A 17,776-nucleotide genomic window follows, 5' to 3' on the forward strand; every position below is an offset into this window, starting at 1 on the left:
GGGCATTTAAACCGTCTTGTTAAGCTACTGCGACCTGCACGTCTCTTGCAAGGGGTATTTAAACCGTCTTGTTAAGCTACGGCGACCTGCACGTCTCTTCCAAGGGACATTTAAACCATCTTTTTAAGCTACTGCGACCTGCACGTCTCTTCCAAGTGGCATTTAAACCGTCTTATTAAGCTACTGCGACCTGCACGTCTCTTCCATGGGGCATTTAAACTGTCTTTTTAAGCTACTGCGACCTCCACCTCTCTTCCAAGGGGCATTTAAACCGTCTTGTTAAGCTACTGCGACCTTCACGTCTCTTCCAAGGGGCATTTAAACCGTCTTCTTAAGCTACTGCGACCAGCACGTCTCTTCCAAGTGGCATTTAAACCGTCTTATTAAGCTACTGCGACCTGCACGTCTCTTCCAAGGGGCATTTAAACTGTCTTATTAAGCTACTGCGACCTCCACCACTCTTCCAAGGGGCATTTAAACCGTCTTGTTAAGCTACTGCGACCTGCACGTTTCTTCCAAGGGGCATATAAACCATCTTGTTAAGCTACTGCGACCTGCACATCTCTTCCAAGGGGCATTTAAACCGTCTTGTTAAGCTACTGCGACTTGCACGTGTCTTCCAAGGGGCATTTAAACCGTCTTGTTAAGCTACTGTAACCTCCACCACTTTTCCAAGGGGCATTTAAACCGTCTTGTTAAGCTACTGCGACCTGCATGTCTCTACCAAGGGGCATTTAAACCGTCTTGTTAAGCTACTGTAACCTGCACCACTTTTCCAAGGGGCATTTAAAAAGGCTTTGTTAAGCTACTGCTACCTGTACATCTCTTCCAAGGGGCATTTAAACCATCTTGTTAAGCTACTGCGACCTGCAGGTCTTTTCCAAGGGGCATTTAAACCATCTTGTTAAGCTATTGCGACCTCCACCGCTCTTCCAAGGGGCATTTAAACCCATCTTGTTAAGCTACTGCGACCTGCACTTCTCTTCCAAGGGGCATTTAAACCGTCTTGGTAAGCTACTGCGATCTGCAAGCCTATTCTAAGGGGCATTTAAACCCTCTGGTTAAGCTACTGCGATCTGCACGTCTCTTGCAAGGGGCATTTAAACCGTCTTGGTAAGCTAATGCGACTTGCACGTCTCTACCAAGGGGCATTTAAACACACTTGTTAAGCTACTGCGACCTGCACGTCTCTTCCAAGGGGCATTTAAACTGTCTTGTTAAGTTGCTGTGACCTGCATGTCTCTTCCAAGGGGCATTTAAACCGTCTTGTTAAGCTACTGCGACCTCCACCGCTCTTCCAAGGGGCATTTAAACCATCTTGTTAAGCTACTTCGACCTGCACGTCTCTTCTAAGGGGCATTTAAACCGTCTTTTTAAGCTACTGTGACCTGCATTTCTCGTCCAAGGGGCATTTAAACCGTCTTGTTAAGCTACTGCGAACTGCACGTCTCTTTCAAGGGTCATTTAAACCGTCTTATAAAGCTACTGCGTCCTGCATGTCTCTTCCAAGGGGCATTTAAACTGTCTTGTTAAGGTACTGCAACCTCCACCGCTCTTCCAAGGGGCATTTAAACCGTCTTGTTAAACCACTGCGACCTGCACGTCTCTTCAAAGGCGCATTTAAACTTTCTTGTTATGCTACTGCGACCTGCATGTCTCTTCCAAGGCGCATTTAAACTGTCTTTTTAAGCTACTGCGACTTGAACGTCTCTTCCAAGGGGCATTTAAACCATCTTGTTAAGCTACTGTAACCTCCATCACTTTTCCAAGGGGCATTTAAACCATCTTGTTAAGCTACTGCGACGTGCACGTATTTTCCAAGGGGCATTTAAACAATCTTGTTAAGCTACTGCGACCTCCACCGCTCTTCCAAGGGGCATTTAAACCATCTTGTTAAGTTACTGCGACCTGCACTTCTCCACCAAGGGGCATTTAAACCGTCTTGGTAAGCTACTGCGTCCTGCAAGCCTCTTCTAAGGGGCATTTAAACCCTCTTGTTAAGCTACTGCGACCTGCTCGTCTCTTGCAGGTGGCATTTAAACCGTCTTGTTAAGCTACTGCGATCTGCACGTCTCTTCCAAGGGGCATTTAAACCGTCTTGTTAATCTACTGCGACCTGCACGTCTCTTCCAAGGGGCACTTAAACAGTCTTGGTAAGCTACTGCGACCTGCATGTCTCTACCAAGGGGCATTTAAACCGTCTTGTTAAGTTACTGCGACCTGCACGTCTCTTCAAAGGTGAATTTAAACAGGCTTGTTAAGCTGCTGCTACCTGCATGTCTCGTCCAAGGGGCATTTAAACCGTCTTGTTAAGCTACTGCGACCTACACCGCTCTTCCAAGGGGCATTTAAACCGTCTTGTTAAGCTACTGCGACCTGCACGTCTCTTCCAAGTGACATTTAAACCGTCTTGGTAAGCTACAGCGACCTGCAAGCCTCTTCCAAGGGGCATTTAAACCGTCTTGTTAAGCTACTGAGACCTGCACGTCTCTACCAAGGGGCATTTAAACCATCTTGTTAAGCTATTGCGACCTGCAGGTCTTTTCCAAGGGGCATTTAAACCATCTTCTTATGCTATTGCGACCTCCACCGCTTTTCCAAGGGGAATTTAAACCCATCTTGTTAAGCTACTGCGACCTGCACTTCTCTTCCAAGGGGCATTTAAACCGTCTTGGTAAGCTACTGCGATCTGCAAGCCTATTCTAAGGGGCATTTAAACCCTCTGGTTAAGCTACTGCGACCTGCACGTCTCTTGCAAGGGGCATTTAAACCGTCTTGTTAATCTACTGCGACCTGCACGTCTCTTCCAAGGGACATTTAAACCGTCTTGGTAAGCTACTGCGACTTGCACGTCTCTACCAAGGGGCATTTAAACCGTCTTGTTAAGCTACTGCGACCTGCACGTCTCTTCCAAGGGGCATTTAAACTGTCTTGTTGAGTTGCTGTGAACTGCATGTCTCTTCCAAGGGGCATTTAAACCGTCTTGTTAAGCTACTGCGACCTCCACCGCTCTTCCAAGGGGCATTTAAACCATCTTGTTAAGCTACTTCGACCTGCACGTCTCTTCTATGGGGCATTTAAACCGTCTTTTTAAGCTACTGTGACCTGCATTTCTCGTCCAAGGGGCATTTAAACGGTCTTGTTAAGCTACTGCGAACTGCACGTCTCTTTCAAGGGTCATTTAAACCGTCTTATAAAGCTACTGCGTCCTGCATGTCTCTTCCAAGGGGCATTTAAACTGTCTTGTTAAGGTACTGCAACCTCCACCGCTCTTCCAAGGGGCATTTAAACCGTCTTGTTAAGCTACTGCGACCTGCACGTCTCTTCAAAGGGGCATTTAAACTGTCTTGTTATGCTACTGCGACCTGCACGTCTCTTCCAAGGCGCATTTAAACTGTCTTTTTAAGCTACTGCGACTTGAACGTCTCTTCCAAGGGGCATTTAAACCATCTTGTTAAGCTACTGCGACCTGCACGTCTTTTCCAAGGGGCATTTAAACAGTCTTGTTAAGCTACTACGACCTCCACCGCTCTTCCAAGGGGCATTTAAACCATCTTGTTAAGTTACTGCGACCTGCACTTCTCCACCAAGGGGCATTTAAACCGTCTTGGTAAGCTACTGCGTCCTGCAAGCCTCTTCTAAGGGGCATTTAAACCCTCTTGTTAAGCTACTGCGACCTGCTCGTCTCTTGCAGGGGGCATTTAAACCGTCTTGTTAAGCTACTGCGATCTGCACGTCTCTTCCATGGGGCATTTAAACCGTCTTGTTAATCTACTGCGACCTGCACGTCTCTTCCAAGGGGCACTTAAACCGTCTTGGTAAGCTACTGCGACCTGCATGTCTCTACCAAGGGGCATTTAAACCGTCTTGTTAAGTTACTGCGACCTGCACGTCTCTTCAAAGGTGAATTTAAACAGGCTTGTTAAGCTGCTGCGACCTGCATGTCTCTTCCAAGGGGCATTTAAAACGTCTTGTTAAGCTACTGCGACCTCCACCGCTCTTCCAAGGGGCATTTAAACCGTCTTGTTAAGCTACTGCGACCTGCACGTCTCTTCCAAGTGACATTTAAACCGTCTTGGTAAGCTACAGCGACCTGCAAGCCTCTTCCAAGGGGCATTTAAACCGTCTTGTTAAGCTACTGAGACCTGCACGTCTCTACAAAGGGGCATTTAAACCATCTTGTTAAGCTACTGCTACCTGCACGTCTTTTCCAATGGGCATTTAAATCGTCTTGTTAAGCTACTGTGACCGGCACGTCTCTTCCAAGTGGCATTTAAACCGTCTTATTAAGCTACTGCGACCTGCACCTCTCTTCCATGGGGCATTTAAACTGTCTTTTTAAGCTACTGCGACCTCCACCTCTCTTCCAAGGGGCATTTAAACCGTCTTGTTAAGCTACTGCGACCTGCACGTCTCTTCCAAGTGGCATTTAAACCGTCTTATTAAGCTACTGCGACCTGCACGTCTCTTCCAAGGGACATTTAAACTGTCTTATTAAGCTACTGCGACCTCCACCACTCTTCCAAGGGGCATTTAAACCGACTTGTTAAGCTACTGCGACCTGCACGTTTCTTCCAAGGGGCATATAAACCGTCTTGTTAAGCTACTGCGACCTGCACATCTCTTCCAAGGGGCATTTAAACCGTCTTGTCAAGCTACTGCGACTTGCACGTGTCTTCCAAGGGGCATTTAAACCGTCTTGTTAAGCTACTCTAACCTCCACCACTTTTCCAAGGGGCATTTAAACAGTCTTGTTAAGCTACTGCAACCTGCACTTCTCTTCCAAGGGGCGTTTAAACCGTCTTGTTAAGCTATTGAGACCTGCATGTCTCTACCAAGGGGCATTTAAACCGTCTTGTTAAGCTACTGCAATCTGCATGTCTCTTGCATGGGGCATTTAAACAGTCTTGTTAAGCTGCTGTGACCTGCATGTCTCTTATAAGGTTCATTTAAACCATCTTGTTAAGCTACTGTGACCTCCACCGCTCATCCAAGGGGCATTTAAACCATCTTGTTAAGCTACTGCGACCTGTAAAGCCTCTTCGAAGGGGCATTTAAACCATCTTATTAAGCTACTGCGACCTGCACGCCTTTTCCAAGAGGCATTTAAACCATCTAGTTAAGCTACTGCGACTTGCACGTCTTTTCCAAGGGGTATTTAATCCGTCTTATTAAGCTACTGTAACCTCCACCACTTTTCCAAGGGGCATTTAAACCGTCTAGCTAAGCTACTGCGACCTGCACGTCTCTTCCAAAGGGCATTTAAACCGTCTTGTTATCCTACTGCGACCTGCACGTCTCTTCCAAGGTGCATTTAAACCGTCTTTTTAAGCTACTGCGACTTGCACGTCTCTTCCAAGGGGCATTTAAACCGTCTTGTTAAGCTACTGTAACCTCCACCACTTTTCCAAGGGGCATTTAAACCGTCTAGTTAAGCTACTGCGACCTGCACGTCTCTTCCAAGGGGCATTTAAACCGTCTTGTTAAGCCACTGCGACCTGCACGTCTCTGCCAAGGGGCAATTAAACCGTCTTTTTAAGCTGCTGCGACCTGCATGTCTCTTCCAAGTGGCATTTAAACCGTCTTGTTAAGCTACTGCGACCTCCACCGCTCTTCCAAGGGGCATTTAAACTATCTTGTTAAGCTACTGCGACCTGCACATCTCTTACAAGGGGCATTTAAACCGTCTTGTTAAGCCACTGCGACCTCCACCACTCTTCCAAAGGGCATTTTAACCGTCTTGTTAAGCTACTGTGACCTGCACGTCTCTACCAAGGGGCATTTAAACCGTCTTGTTAAGCAAATGCGACCTCCACTGCTCTTCCAAGGGGCATTTAATCTGTCTTGTTAAGCTTCTGTGACCTCCATGTCTCTTCCAAGGGGCCTTTAAACCATCTGGTTAAGCTACTGCGAACTGTACGTCTCTTCCAAGGGGCATTTAAACTGTCTTGTTAAGCTTTTGTGACCTGCACGTCTCTTCCAAGGGGCATTAAAACCGTCTTGTTAAGATACTGCGACCTGCATGTCTCTTTCAAGGGGCATTTAAACTGTATTGTTAAGCTACTGCGAACTCCACCGCTCTGCCAAGGGGCATTTAAAGCATCTTGTTAAGCTACTGCGACCTGCACGTCTCTTCCAAGGGGCATTCAAACTGTCTTGTTAAGCTACTGCGACCTGCATGTCTCTTCCAAGGGGCATTTAAACCGTCTTGTTAAGCTACCGCGACCTGCACAACTCTTCCAAGTGACATTTAAACCGTCTTGGTAAGCTACAGCGACCTGCAAGACTCTTCCAAGGGGCATTTAAACCGTCTTGTTAAGCTACTGAGACCTGCACGTCTCTACCAAGGGGCATTTAAACCATCTTGTTAAGCTACTGCTACCTGCACGTCTTTTCCAATGGGCATTTAAATCGTCTTGTTAAGCTACTGCGACCTCCACCGCTCTTCCAAGGGGCATTTAAACCATCTTCTTAAGCTACTGCGACCTGCACTTCTCTTCCAAGGGGCATTTAAACTGTCTTGGTAAGCTACTGCGACCTGCAAGCCTCTTCTAAGGGGCATTTAAACCGTCTTGTTAAGCTACAGCGACCTGCACGTCTCTTGCAAGGGGCATTTAAACCCTCTTGTTAAGCTACGGCGACCTGCACGTCTCTTCGAAGGGACATTTAAACCATCTTTTTAAGCTACTGCGACCTGCACGTCTCTTCCAAGTGGCATTTAAACCGTCTTATTAAGCTACTGCGACCTGCACCTCTCTTCCATGGGGCATTTAAACTGTCTTTTTAAGCTACTGCGACCTCCACCTCTCTTCCAAGGGGCATTTAAACCGTTTTGTTAAGCTACTGCGACCTGCACGTCTCTTCCAAGGGGCATTTAAACTGTCTTGTTAAGCTACTGCGACCTGCACGTCTCTTCCAAGTGGCATTTAAACCGTCTTATTAAGCTACTGCGACCTGCACGTCTCTTCCAAGGGGCATTTAAACTGTCTTATTAAGCTACTGCGACCTCCACCACTCTTCCAAGGGCATTTAAACCGTCTTGTTAAGCTACTGCGACCTGCACGTTTCTTCCAAGGGGCATATAAACCGTCTTGTTAAGCTACTGCGACCTGCACATCTCTTCCAAGGGGCATTTAAACCGTCTTGTCAAGCTACTGCGACTTGCACGTGTCTTCCAAGGGGCATTTAAACCGTCTTGTTAAGCTACTGTAACCTCCACCACTTTTCCAAGGGGCATTTAAACAGTCTTGTTAAGCTACTGCGACCTGCACGTCTCTTCCAAGGGGCGTTTAAACCGTCTTGTTAAGCTATTGAGACCTGCATGTCTCTACCAAGGGGCATTTAAACCGTCTTGTTAAGCTACTGCAACCTGCACGTCTCTTGCAAGGGGCATTTAAACAGTCTTGTTAAGCTGCTGTGACCTGCATGTCTCTTCCAAGGTGCATTTAAACCGTCTTGTTAAGATACTGCGACCTCCACCGCTCATCCAAGGGGCATTTAAACCATCTTGTTAAGCTACTGCGACCTGTAAAGCCTCTTCGAAGGGGCATTTAAACCGTCTTATTAAGCTACTGCGACCTGCACGCCTTTTCCAAGAGGCATTTAAACCATCTAGTTAAGCTACTGTGACCTGCACGTCTTTTCCAAGGGGCATTTAAACCGTTTTGTTAAGCTACTGCGACTTGCACGTCTTTTCCAAGGGGCATTTAATCCGTCTTATTAAGCTACTGTAACCTCCACCACTTTTCCAAGGGGCATTTAAACCGTCTAGCTAAGCTACTGCGACCTGCACGTCTCTTCCAAAGGGCATTTAAACCGTCTTGTTATCCTACTGCGACCTGCACGTCTCTTCCAAGGTGCATTTAAACCGTTTTTTAAGCTACTGCGACTTGCACGTCTCTTCCAAGGGGCATTTAAACCGTATTGTTAAGCTACTGTAACCTCCACTACTTTTCCAAGGGGCATTTAAACCGTCTAGTTAAGCTACTGCGACCTGCACGTCTCTTCCAAGGGGCATTTAAACTGTCTTGTTAAGCCACTGCGACCTGCACGTCTCTGCCAAGGGGCAATTAAACCGTCTTTTTAAGCTGCTGCGACCTGCATGTCTCTTCCAAGTGGCATTTAAACCGTCTTGTTAAGCTACTGCGACCTCCACCGCTCTTCCAAGGGGCATTTAAACCATCTTGTTAAGCTACTGCGACCTGCACATCTCTTACAAGGGGCATTTAAACCGTCTTGTTAAGCCACTGCGACCTCCACCACTCTTCCAAAGGGCATTTTAACCGTCTTGTTAAGCTACTGTGACCTGCACGTCTCTACCAAGGGGCATTTAAACCGTCTTGTTAAGCAAATGCAACCTCCACTGCTCTTCCAAGGGGCATTTAATCTGTCTTGTTAAGCTTCTGCGACCTGCACGTCTCTTCCAAGGGGCCTTTAAACCATCTTGTTAAGCTACTGCGAACTGTACGTCTCTTCCAAGGGGCATTTAAACCGTCTTGTTAAGCTTTTGTGACCTGCACGTCTCTTCCAAGGGGTATTAAAACCGTCTTGTTAAGATACTGCGACCTGCATGTCTCTTTCAAGGGTCATTTAAACTGTATTGTTAAGCTACTGCGAACTCCACCGCTCTGCCAAGGGGCATTTAAAGCATCTTGTTAAGCTACTGCGACCTGCACGTCTCTCCCAAGGGGCATTCAAACTGTCTTTTTAAGCTACTGCGACCTGCATGTCTCTTCCAAGGGGCATTTAAACCGTCTTGTTAAGCTACCGCGACCTGCACAACTCTTCCAAGTGACATTTAAACCGTCTTGGTAAGCTACAGCGACCTGCAAGCCTCTTCCAAGGGGCATTTAAACCGTCTTGTTAAGCTACTGAGACCTGCACGTCTCTACCAAGGGGCATTTAAACCATCTTGTTAAGCTACTGCTACCTGCACGTCTTTTCCAGTGGGCATTTAAATCGTCTTGTTAAGCTACTGCGTCCTCCACCGCTCTTCCAAGGGGCATTTAAACCATCTTCTTAAGCTACTGCGACCTGCACTTCTCTTCCAAGGGGCATTTAAACTGTCTTGGTAAGCTACTGCGACCTGCAAGCCTCTTCTAAGGGGCATTTAAACCGTCTTGTTAAGCTACTGCGACCTGCACGTCTCTTGCAAGGGGCATTTAAACCCTCTTGTTAAGCTACGGCGACCTGCACGTCTCTTCGAAGGGACATTTAAACCATCTTTTTAAGCTACTGCGACCTGCACGTCTCTTCCAATTGGCATTTAAACCGTCTTATTAAGCTACTGCGACCTGCACCTCTCTTCCATGGGGCATTTAAACTGTCTTTTTAAGCTACTGCGACCTCCACCTCTCTTCCAAGGGGCATTTAAACCGTTTTGTTAAGCTACTGCGACCTGCACGTCTCTTCCAAGGGGCATTTAAACTGTCTTGTTAAGCTACTGCGACCTGCACGTCTCTTCCAAGTGGCATTTAAACCGTCTTATTAAGCTACTGCGACCTGCACGTCTCTTCCAAGGGGCATTTAAACTGTCTTATTAAGCTACTGCGACCTCCACCACTCTTCCAAGGGGCATTTAAACCGTCTTGTTAAGCTACTGCGACCTGCACGTTTCTTCCAAGGGGCATATAAACCGTCTTGTTAAGCTACTGCGACCTGCACGTCTCTTCCAAGGGGCATTTAAACTGTCTTATTAAGCTACTGCGACCTCCACCACTCTTCCAAGGGGCATTTAAACCGTCTTGTTAAGCTACTGCGACCTGCACGTTTCTTCCAAGGGGCATATAAACCGTCTTGTTAAGCTACTGCGACCTGCACATCTCTTCCAAGGGGCATTTACACCGTCTTGTCAAGCTACTGCGACTTGCACGTGTCTTCCAAGGGGCATTTAAACCGTCTTGTTAAGCTCCTGTAACCTCCACCACTTTTCCAAGGGGCATTTAAACAGTCTTGTTAAGCTACTGCGACCTGCACGTCTCTTCCAAGGGGCGTTTAAACCGTCTTGTTAAGCTATTGAGACCTGCATGTCTCTACCAAGGGGCATTTAAACCGTCTTGTTAAGCTACTGCAACCTGCACGTCTCTTGCAAGGGGCATTTAAACAGTCTTGTTAAGCTGCTGTGACCTGCATGTCTCTTCCAAGGTGCATTTAAACTGTCTTGTTAAGCTACTGCGACCTCCACCGCTCATCCAAGGGGCATTTAAACCATCTTGTTAAGCTACTGCGACCTGTAAAGCCTCTTCGAAGGGGCATTTAAACCGTCTTATTAAGCTACTGCGACCTGCACGCCTTTTCCAAGAGGCATTTAAACCATCTAGTTAAGCTACTGTGACCTGCACGTCTTTTCCAAGGGGCATTTAAACCGTTTTGTTAAGCTACTGCGACTTGCACGTCTTTTCCAAGGGGCATTTAATCCGTCTTATTAAGCTACTGTAACCTCCACCACTTTTCCAAGGGGCATTTAAGCCGTCTAGTTAAGCTACTGCGACCTGCACGTCTCTTCCAAGGGGCATTTAAACCGTCTTGTTATGCTACTGCGACCTGCACGTCTCTTCCAAGGTGCATTTAAACCGTCTTTTTAAGCTACTGCGACTTGCACGTCTCTTCCAAGGGGCATTTAAACCGTCTTGCTAAGCTACTGTAACCTCCACCACTTTTCCAAGGGGCATTTAAACCGTCTAGTTAAGCTACTGCGACCTGCACGTCTCTTCCAAGGGGCATTTAAACCGTCTTTTTAAGCTGCTGCGACCTGCATGTCTCTTCCAAGTGGCATTTAAACCGTCTTGTTAAGCTACTGCGACCTCCACCGCTCTTCCAAGGGGCATTTAAACCATCTTGTTAAGCTTCTGTGACCTGCACATCTCTTACAAGGGGCATTTAAACCGTCTTGTTAAGCCACTGCGACCTCCACCACTCTTCCAAAGGGCATTTTAACCGTCTTGTTAAGCTACTGTGACCTGCACGTCTCTACCAAGGGGCATTTAAACCGTCTTGTTAAGCAAATGCGACCTCCACTGCTCTTCCAAGGGGCATTTAATCTGTCTTGTTAAGCTTCTGCGACCTGCACGTCTCTTCCAAGGGGCCTTTAAACCATCTTGTTAAGCTACTGCGAACTGTACGTCTCTTCCAAGGGGCATTTAAACCGTCTTGTTAAGCTTTTGTGACCTGCACGTCTCTTCCAAGGGGCATTAAAACCGTCTTGTTAAGCTACTGCGACCTGCATGTCTCTTCCAAGGGGCATTTAAACTGTATTGTTAAGCTACTGCGAACTCCACCGCTCTGCCAAGGGGCATTTAAAGCGTCTTGTTAAGCTACTGCGACCTGCACGTCTCTTCCAAGGGGCATTCAAACTGTCTTGTTAAGCTACTGCGACCTGCATTTCTCTTCCAAGGGGCATTTAAACCGTCTTGTTAAGCTACTGCGACCTGCGCGTCTTTTCCAAGGGGCATTTAAGCCGTCTTTTTAAGCTACTGCAACTTGCACCACTCTTCCAAGGGGCATTTAAACCCTCTTGTTAAGCTACTGCGACCTGCACGTTTCTTCCAAGGGGCATATAAACCGTCTTGTTAAGCTACTGCGACCTGCACATCTCTTCCAAGGGGCATTTAAACCGTCTTGTCAAGCTACTGCGACTTGCACGTGTCTTCCAAGGGGCATTTAAACCGTCTTGTTAAGCTACTGTAACCTCCACCACTTTTCCAAGGGGCATTTAAACAGTCTTGTTAAGCTACTGCGACCTGCACGTCTCTTCCAAGGGGCGTTTAAACCGTCTTGTTAAGCTATTGAGACCTGCATGTTTCTACCAAGGGGCATTTAAACCGTCTTGTTAAGCTACTGCAACCTGCACGTCTCTTGCAAGGGGCATTTAAACAGTCTTGTTAAGCTGCTGTGACCTGCATGTCTCTTCCAAGGTGCATTTAAACCATCTTGTTAAGCTACTGCGACCTCCACCGCTCATCCAAGGGGCATTTAAACCATCTTGTTAAGCTACTGCGACCTGTAAAGCCTCTTCGAAGGGGCATTTAAACCGTCTTATTAAGCTACTGCGACCTGCACGCCTTTTCCAAGAGGCATTTAAACCATCTAGTTAAGCTACTGTGACCTGCACGTCTTTTCCAAGGGGCATTTAAACCGTTTTGTTAAGCTACTGCGACTTGCACGTCTTTTCCAAGGGGCATTTAATCCGTCTTATTAAGCTACTGTAACCTCCACCACTTTTCCAAGGGGCATTTAAACCGTGTAGTTAAGCTACTGCGACCTGCACGTCTCTTCCAAGGGGCATTTAAACCGTCTTGTTATGCTACTGCGACCTGCACGTCTCTTCCAAGGTGCATTTAAACCGTCTTTTTAAGCTACTGCGACTTGCACGTCTCTTTCAAGGGGCATTTAAACCGTCTTGCTAAGCTACTGTAACCTCCACCACTTTTCCAAGGGGCATTTAAACCGTCTAGTTAAGCTACTGCGACCTGCACGTCTCTTCCAAGGGGCATTTAAACCGTCTTGTTAAGCCACTGCGACCTGCACGTCTCTGCCAAGAGGCAAATAAACCGTCTTTTTAAGCTGCTGCGACCTGCATGTCTCTTCCAAGTGGCATTTAAACCGTCTTGTTAAGCTACTGCGACCTCCACCGCTCTTCCAAGGGGCATTTAAACCATCTTGTTAAGCTACTGCGACCTGCACATCTTTTACAAGGGGCATTTAAACCGTCTTGTTAAGCCACTGCGACCTCCACCACTCTTCCAAAGGGCATTTTAACCGTCTTGTTAAGCTACTGTGACCTGCACGTCTCTACCAAGGGGCATTTAAACCGTCTTGTTAAGCAAATGCGACCTCCACTGCTCTTCCAAGGGGCATTTAATCTGTCTTGTTAAGCTTCTGCGACCTGCACGTCTCTTCCAAGGGGCCTTTAAACCATCTTGTTAAGCTACTGCGAACTGTACGTCTCTTCCAAGGGGCATTTAAACCGTCTTGTTAAGCTTTTGTGACCTGCACGTCTCTTCCAAGGGGCATTAAAACCGTCTTGTTAAGCTACTGCGACCTGCATGTCTCTTCCAAGGGGCATTTAAACTGTATTGTTAAGCTACTGCGAACTCCACCGCTCTGCCAAGGGGCATTTAAAGCGTCTTGTTAAGCTACTGCGACCTGCACGTCTCTTCCAAGGGGCATTCAAACTGTCTTGTTAAGCTACTGCGACCTGCATGTCTCTTCCAAGGGGCATTTAAACCGTCTTGTTAAGCTACTGCGACCTGCGCGTCTCTTCCAAGGGGCATTTAAGCCGTCTTTTTAAGCTACTGCAACTTGCACGTCTCTTCCAAGGGGCATTTAAACCGACTTGTTAAGCTACTGTAACCTCCACAACTTTTCTAAGGGGCATTTAAACCGTCTTGCTAAGCTACTGCGACCTGCACGTCTCTTCCAAGGGGCATTTAAAATGCTTTGTTAAGCTACTGCGACCTGCACGTCTCTTCCAAGGGGCAATTAAACAGTAATGTTAAGCTGCTGCGACCTGCATGTCTCTTCCAAGGGGCATTTAAACCGTCTTGTTAAGCTACTGCGACCTCCACCGCACTTCCAAGGGGCATTTAAACCGTCTTGTTAAGCTACTGCGACCTGCACGTCTCTTCCAAGGGGCATTTAAACCGTCTTGTTAAGCTACTGCGTCCTGCACGTCTCTTCCAAGGGGCATTTAAACCGTCTTAATAAGCTTCTGCTACCTGCACGTCTCTTACAATGGGCATTTAAACCGTCTTGTTATGCTACTGCGACCTCGACCGCACTTCCAAGGGGCATTTTAACCATCTTGTTAAGCTACTGCGACCTGCACGTCTCTTACAAGGGGCATTTAAACTGACTTGTTAAGCTACTGCGAACTCCACCGCTCTTCCAATGGGCATTTAAACTGTCTTTTTAAGCTACTGCGACCTGCACGTCTCTTCCAAGGGGCATTTAAACTGTCTTGTTATGCTACTGCGACCTCCACCGCTCTTCCAAGGGACATTTAAACCGTCTTCTTAAGCTACTGTGACCTGCACGTCTCTTCCAAGTGGCATTTAAACCGTCTTTTTAAGCTACTGTGACCTGCACTTTTCTACCAAGCGGCATTTAAACCATCTTAATAAGCTACTGCGACCTGCACGTCTCTTGCAAGGGGCATTTAAACCGTCTTGTTAAGCTACTGTGACTTGCACGTCTTTTGCAAGGGGCATTTAAACCGTCTTGTTTAGCTAATGCGACCTCCACCGCTCTTCCAAGGGGCATTTTAACCATCTTGTTAAGCTACTGCGACCTGCACGTCTCTTCCAAGGGGCATTTAAACTGTCTTGTTAAGCTATTGCGACCTGCACGTCTCTTCCAAGGGGCATTTAAGCCGTCTTTTTAAGCTACTGCAACTTGCACGTCTCTTCCAAGGGGCATTTAAACCGTCTTGTTAAGCTACTGTAACCTCCACAACTTTTCTAAGGGTCATTTAAACCGTCTTGCTAAGCTACTGCGACCTGCACGTCTCTTCCTAGGGGCATTTAAAAAGCTTTGTTAAGCTACTGCGACCTGCATGTCTCTTCCAAGGGACATTTAATCGGTCTTGTTAAGCTAATGCGACCTGCACGTCTCTTCCAAGGGGCATTTCAACAGTAATGTTAAGCTGCTGCGACCTGCATGGCTCTTCCAAGGGGCATTTAAACCGTCTTGTTAAGCTACTGCGACCTCCACCGCACTTCCAAGGGGAATTTAAACCGTCTTGTTAAGCTACTGCGACCTGCACGTCTCTTCCAAGGGGCATTTAAACCGTCTTGTTAAGATACTGTGACCTGCACGTCTCTTCCAAGGGGCATTTAAACCGTCTTGTTAAGATACTGCATCCTGCACGTCTCTTCCAAGGGGCATTTAAACCGTCTTAATAAGCTTCTGCTACCTGCACGTCTCTTCCAATCGGCATTTAAACCGTCTTGTTATGCTACTGCGACCTCCACCGCTCTTCCAAGGGACATTTAAACCGTCTTCTTAAGCTACTGTTACCTGCACGTCTCTTCCAAGTGGCATTTAAACCGTCTTTTTAAGCTACTGTGACCTGCACGTTTCTACCAAGCGGCATTTAAACCATCTTAATAAGCTACTGCGACCTGCACGTCTCTTGCAAGGGGCATTTAAACCGTCTTGTTAAGCTACTGTGACTTGCACGTCTTTTGCAAGGGGCATTTAAACCGTCTTGTTTAGCTAATGCGACCTCCACCGCTCTTCCAAGGGGCATTTTAACCATCTTGTTAAGCTACTGCGACCTGCACGTCTCTTACAAGGGGCATTTAAACTGACTTGTTAAGCTACTGCGAACTCCACCGCTCTTCCAAGGGACATGTAAACCGTCTTGTTAAGCTATTGCGACCTGCACTTCTCTTCCAATGGGCATTTAAAATGTCTTGTTAAGCTACTGCTACCGCCACCGCACTTCCAATGGGCATTTTAACCATCTTGTTAAGCTACTGCGACCTGCACGTCTCTTTCAAGGGGCATTTAAACTGTCTTGTTAAGCTACTGCGACCGCTACCGCTCTTCCAAGGGGCATGTAAACCGTCTTGTTAAGCTACTGCGACCTGCATGTCTCTTCCAAGGGGCTTTTAAACCGTCTTGAAAAGCTACTGCGACCTTCACGTCTCTTCCAAGGTACATTTAAACCGTCTTGTTAAGCTACTGCGACTTGCACGTCTTTTCCAAGTGGCATTTAAACCGTCTTGTTAAGCTACAGCGACCTGCAGGTCTCTTTCAACGGCTTTTAAACCGTCTTGTTAAGCTACTGTAACCTCCACCTCTTTTCCAAGGGGCATTTAAACCGTCTTGTTAAGCTACTGCTACCTGCACGTCTCTTCCAAGGGGCATTTAAACCGTCTTGTTAAGCTACTGCGACCTGCACTTCTCTTCCAAGGGGCATTTAAACAGTCTTGTTAAGCTACTGCTACCTGCATGTCTCTTGCAAGGGGCATTTAAACCATCTTGTTAAGCTACGGCGACCTGCACGTCTCTTCCAAGGGGCATTAAAACCATCTTGTTAAGCTACTGCGACCTCCACCTCCCTTCCAAGGGGCATTTAAACCGTCTTGTTAAGCTACTGCGACCTGCACGTCTGTTCCAAGGGGCATTTAAACCGTCTTTTTAAGCTACTGCGACCTGCACGTCTCTTCCAAGTGGCATTTAAATCGTCTTGTTAAGCTACTGCGACCTGCACGTCTCTTCCAAGGGGCATTTAAACTGTCTTGTTAAGCTACTGCGACCTCCACCACTCTTCCAAGGGGCATTTAAACCATCTTGTTATGCTACTGCGACCTGCACGTCTCTTCCAAGGTGCATTTAAACCGTCTTTTTAATCTACTGCGACTTGCACGTCTCTTCCAAGGGGCATTTAAACCGTCTTGCTAAGCTACTGTAACCTCCACCACTTTTCCAAGGGGCATTTAAACCGTCTAGTTAAGCTACTGTGACCTGCACGTCTCTTCCAAGGGGCATTTAAACCGTCTTGTTAAGCCACTGCGACCTGCACGTCTCTGCCAAGGGGCAATTAAGCCGTCTTTTTAAGCTGCTGCGACCTGCATGTCTCTTCCAAGTGGCATTTAAACCGTCTTGTTAAGCTACTGCGACCTCCACCGCTCTTCCAAGGGGCATTTAAACCATCTTGTTAAGCTACTGCGACCTGCACATCTCTTACAAGGGGCATTTAAACCGTCTTGTTAAGCCACTGCGACCTCCACCACTCTTCCAAAGGGCATTTTAACCGTCTTGTTAAGCTACTGTGACCTGCACGTCTCTACCAAGGGGCATTTAAACCATCTTGTTAAGCAAATGCGACCTCCACTGCTCTTCTAAGGGGCATTTAATCTGTCTTGTTAAGCTTCTGCGACCTGCACGTCTCTTCCAAGGGGCCTTTAAACCATCTTGTTAAGCTACTGCGAACTGTACGTCTCTTCCAAGGGGCATTTAAACCGTCTTGTTAAGCTTTTGTGACCTGCACGTCTCTTCCAAGGGGCATTAAAACCGTCTTGTTAAGCTACTGCGACCTGCATGTCTCTTCCAAGGGGCATTTAAACTGTATTGTTAAGCTACTGCGAACTCCACCGCTCTGCCAAGGGGCATTTAAAGCGTCTTGTTAAGCTACTGCGACCTGCACGTCTCTTCCAAGGGGCATTCAAACTGTCTTGTTAAGCTACTGCGACCTGCATGTCTCTTCCAAGGGGCATTTAAACCGTCTTGTTAAGCTACTGCGACCTGCGCGTCTCTTCCAAGGGGCATTTAAGCCGTCTTTTTAAGCTACTGCAACTTGCACGTCTCTTCCAAGGGGCATTTAAACCGACTTGTTAAGCTACTGTAACCTCCACAACTTTTCTAAGGGGCATTTAAACCGTCTTGATAAGCTACTGCGACCTGCACGTCTCTTCCAAGGGGCATTTAAAATGCTTTGTTAAGCTACTGCGACCTGCACGTCTCTTCCAAGGGGCAATTAAACAGTAATGTTAAGCTGCTGCGACCTGCATGTCTCTTCCAAGGGGCATTTAAACCGTCTTGTTAAGCTACTGCGACCTCCACCTCTCTTCCAAAGGGCATTTAAACCGTCTTGTTAAGCTACTGCGACCTGCACGTCTGTTACAAGGGGCATTTAAACCGTCTTTTTAAGCTACTGCGACCTGCACGTCTCTTCCAAGTGGCATTTAAATCGTCTTGTTAAGCTACTGCGACCTGCACGTCTCTTCCAAGGGGCATTTAAACTGTCTTGTTAAGCTACTGCGACCTCCAC

This window comes from Phyllobates terribilis, unplaced genomic scaffold (genome assembly GCF_046119375.1).
Source record: "Phyllobates terribilis strain yellow unplaced genomic scaffold, ASM4611937v1 Scaffold_95__1_contigs__length_6072419, whole genome shotgun sequence".
NCBI classification, from domain to species: domain Eukaryota; kingdom Metazoa; phylum Chordata; class Amphibia; order Anura; family Dendrobatidae; genus Phyllobates; species Phyllobates terribilis.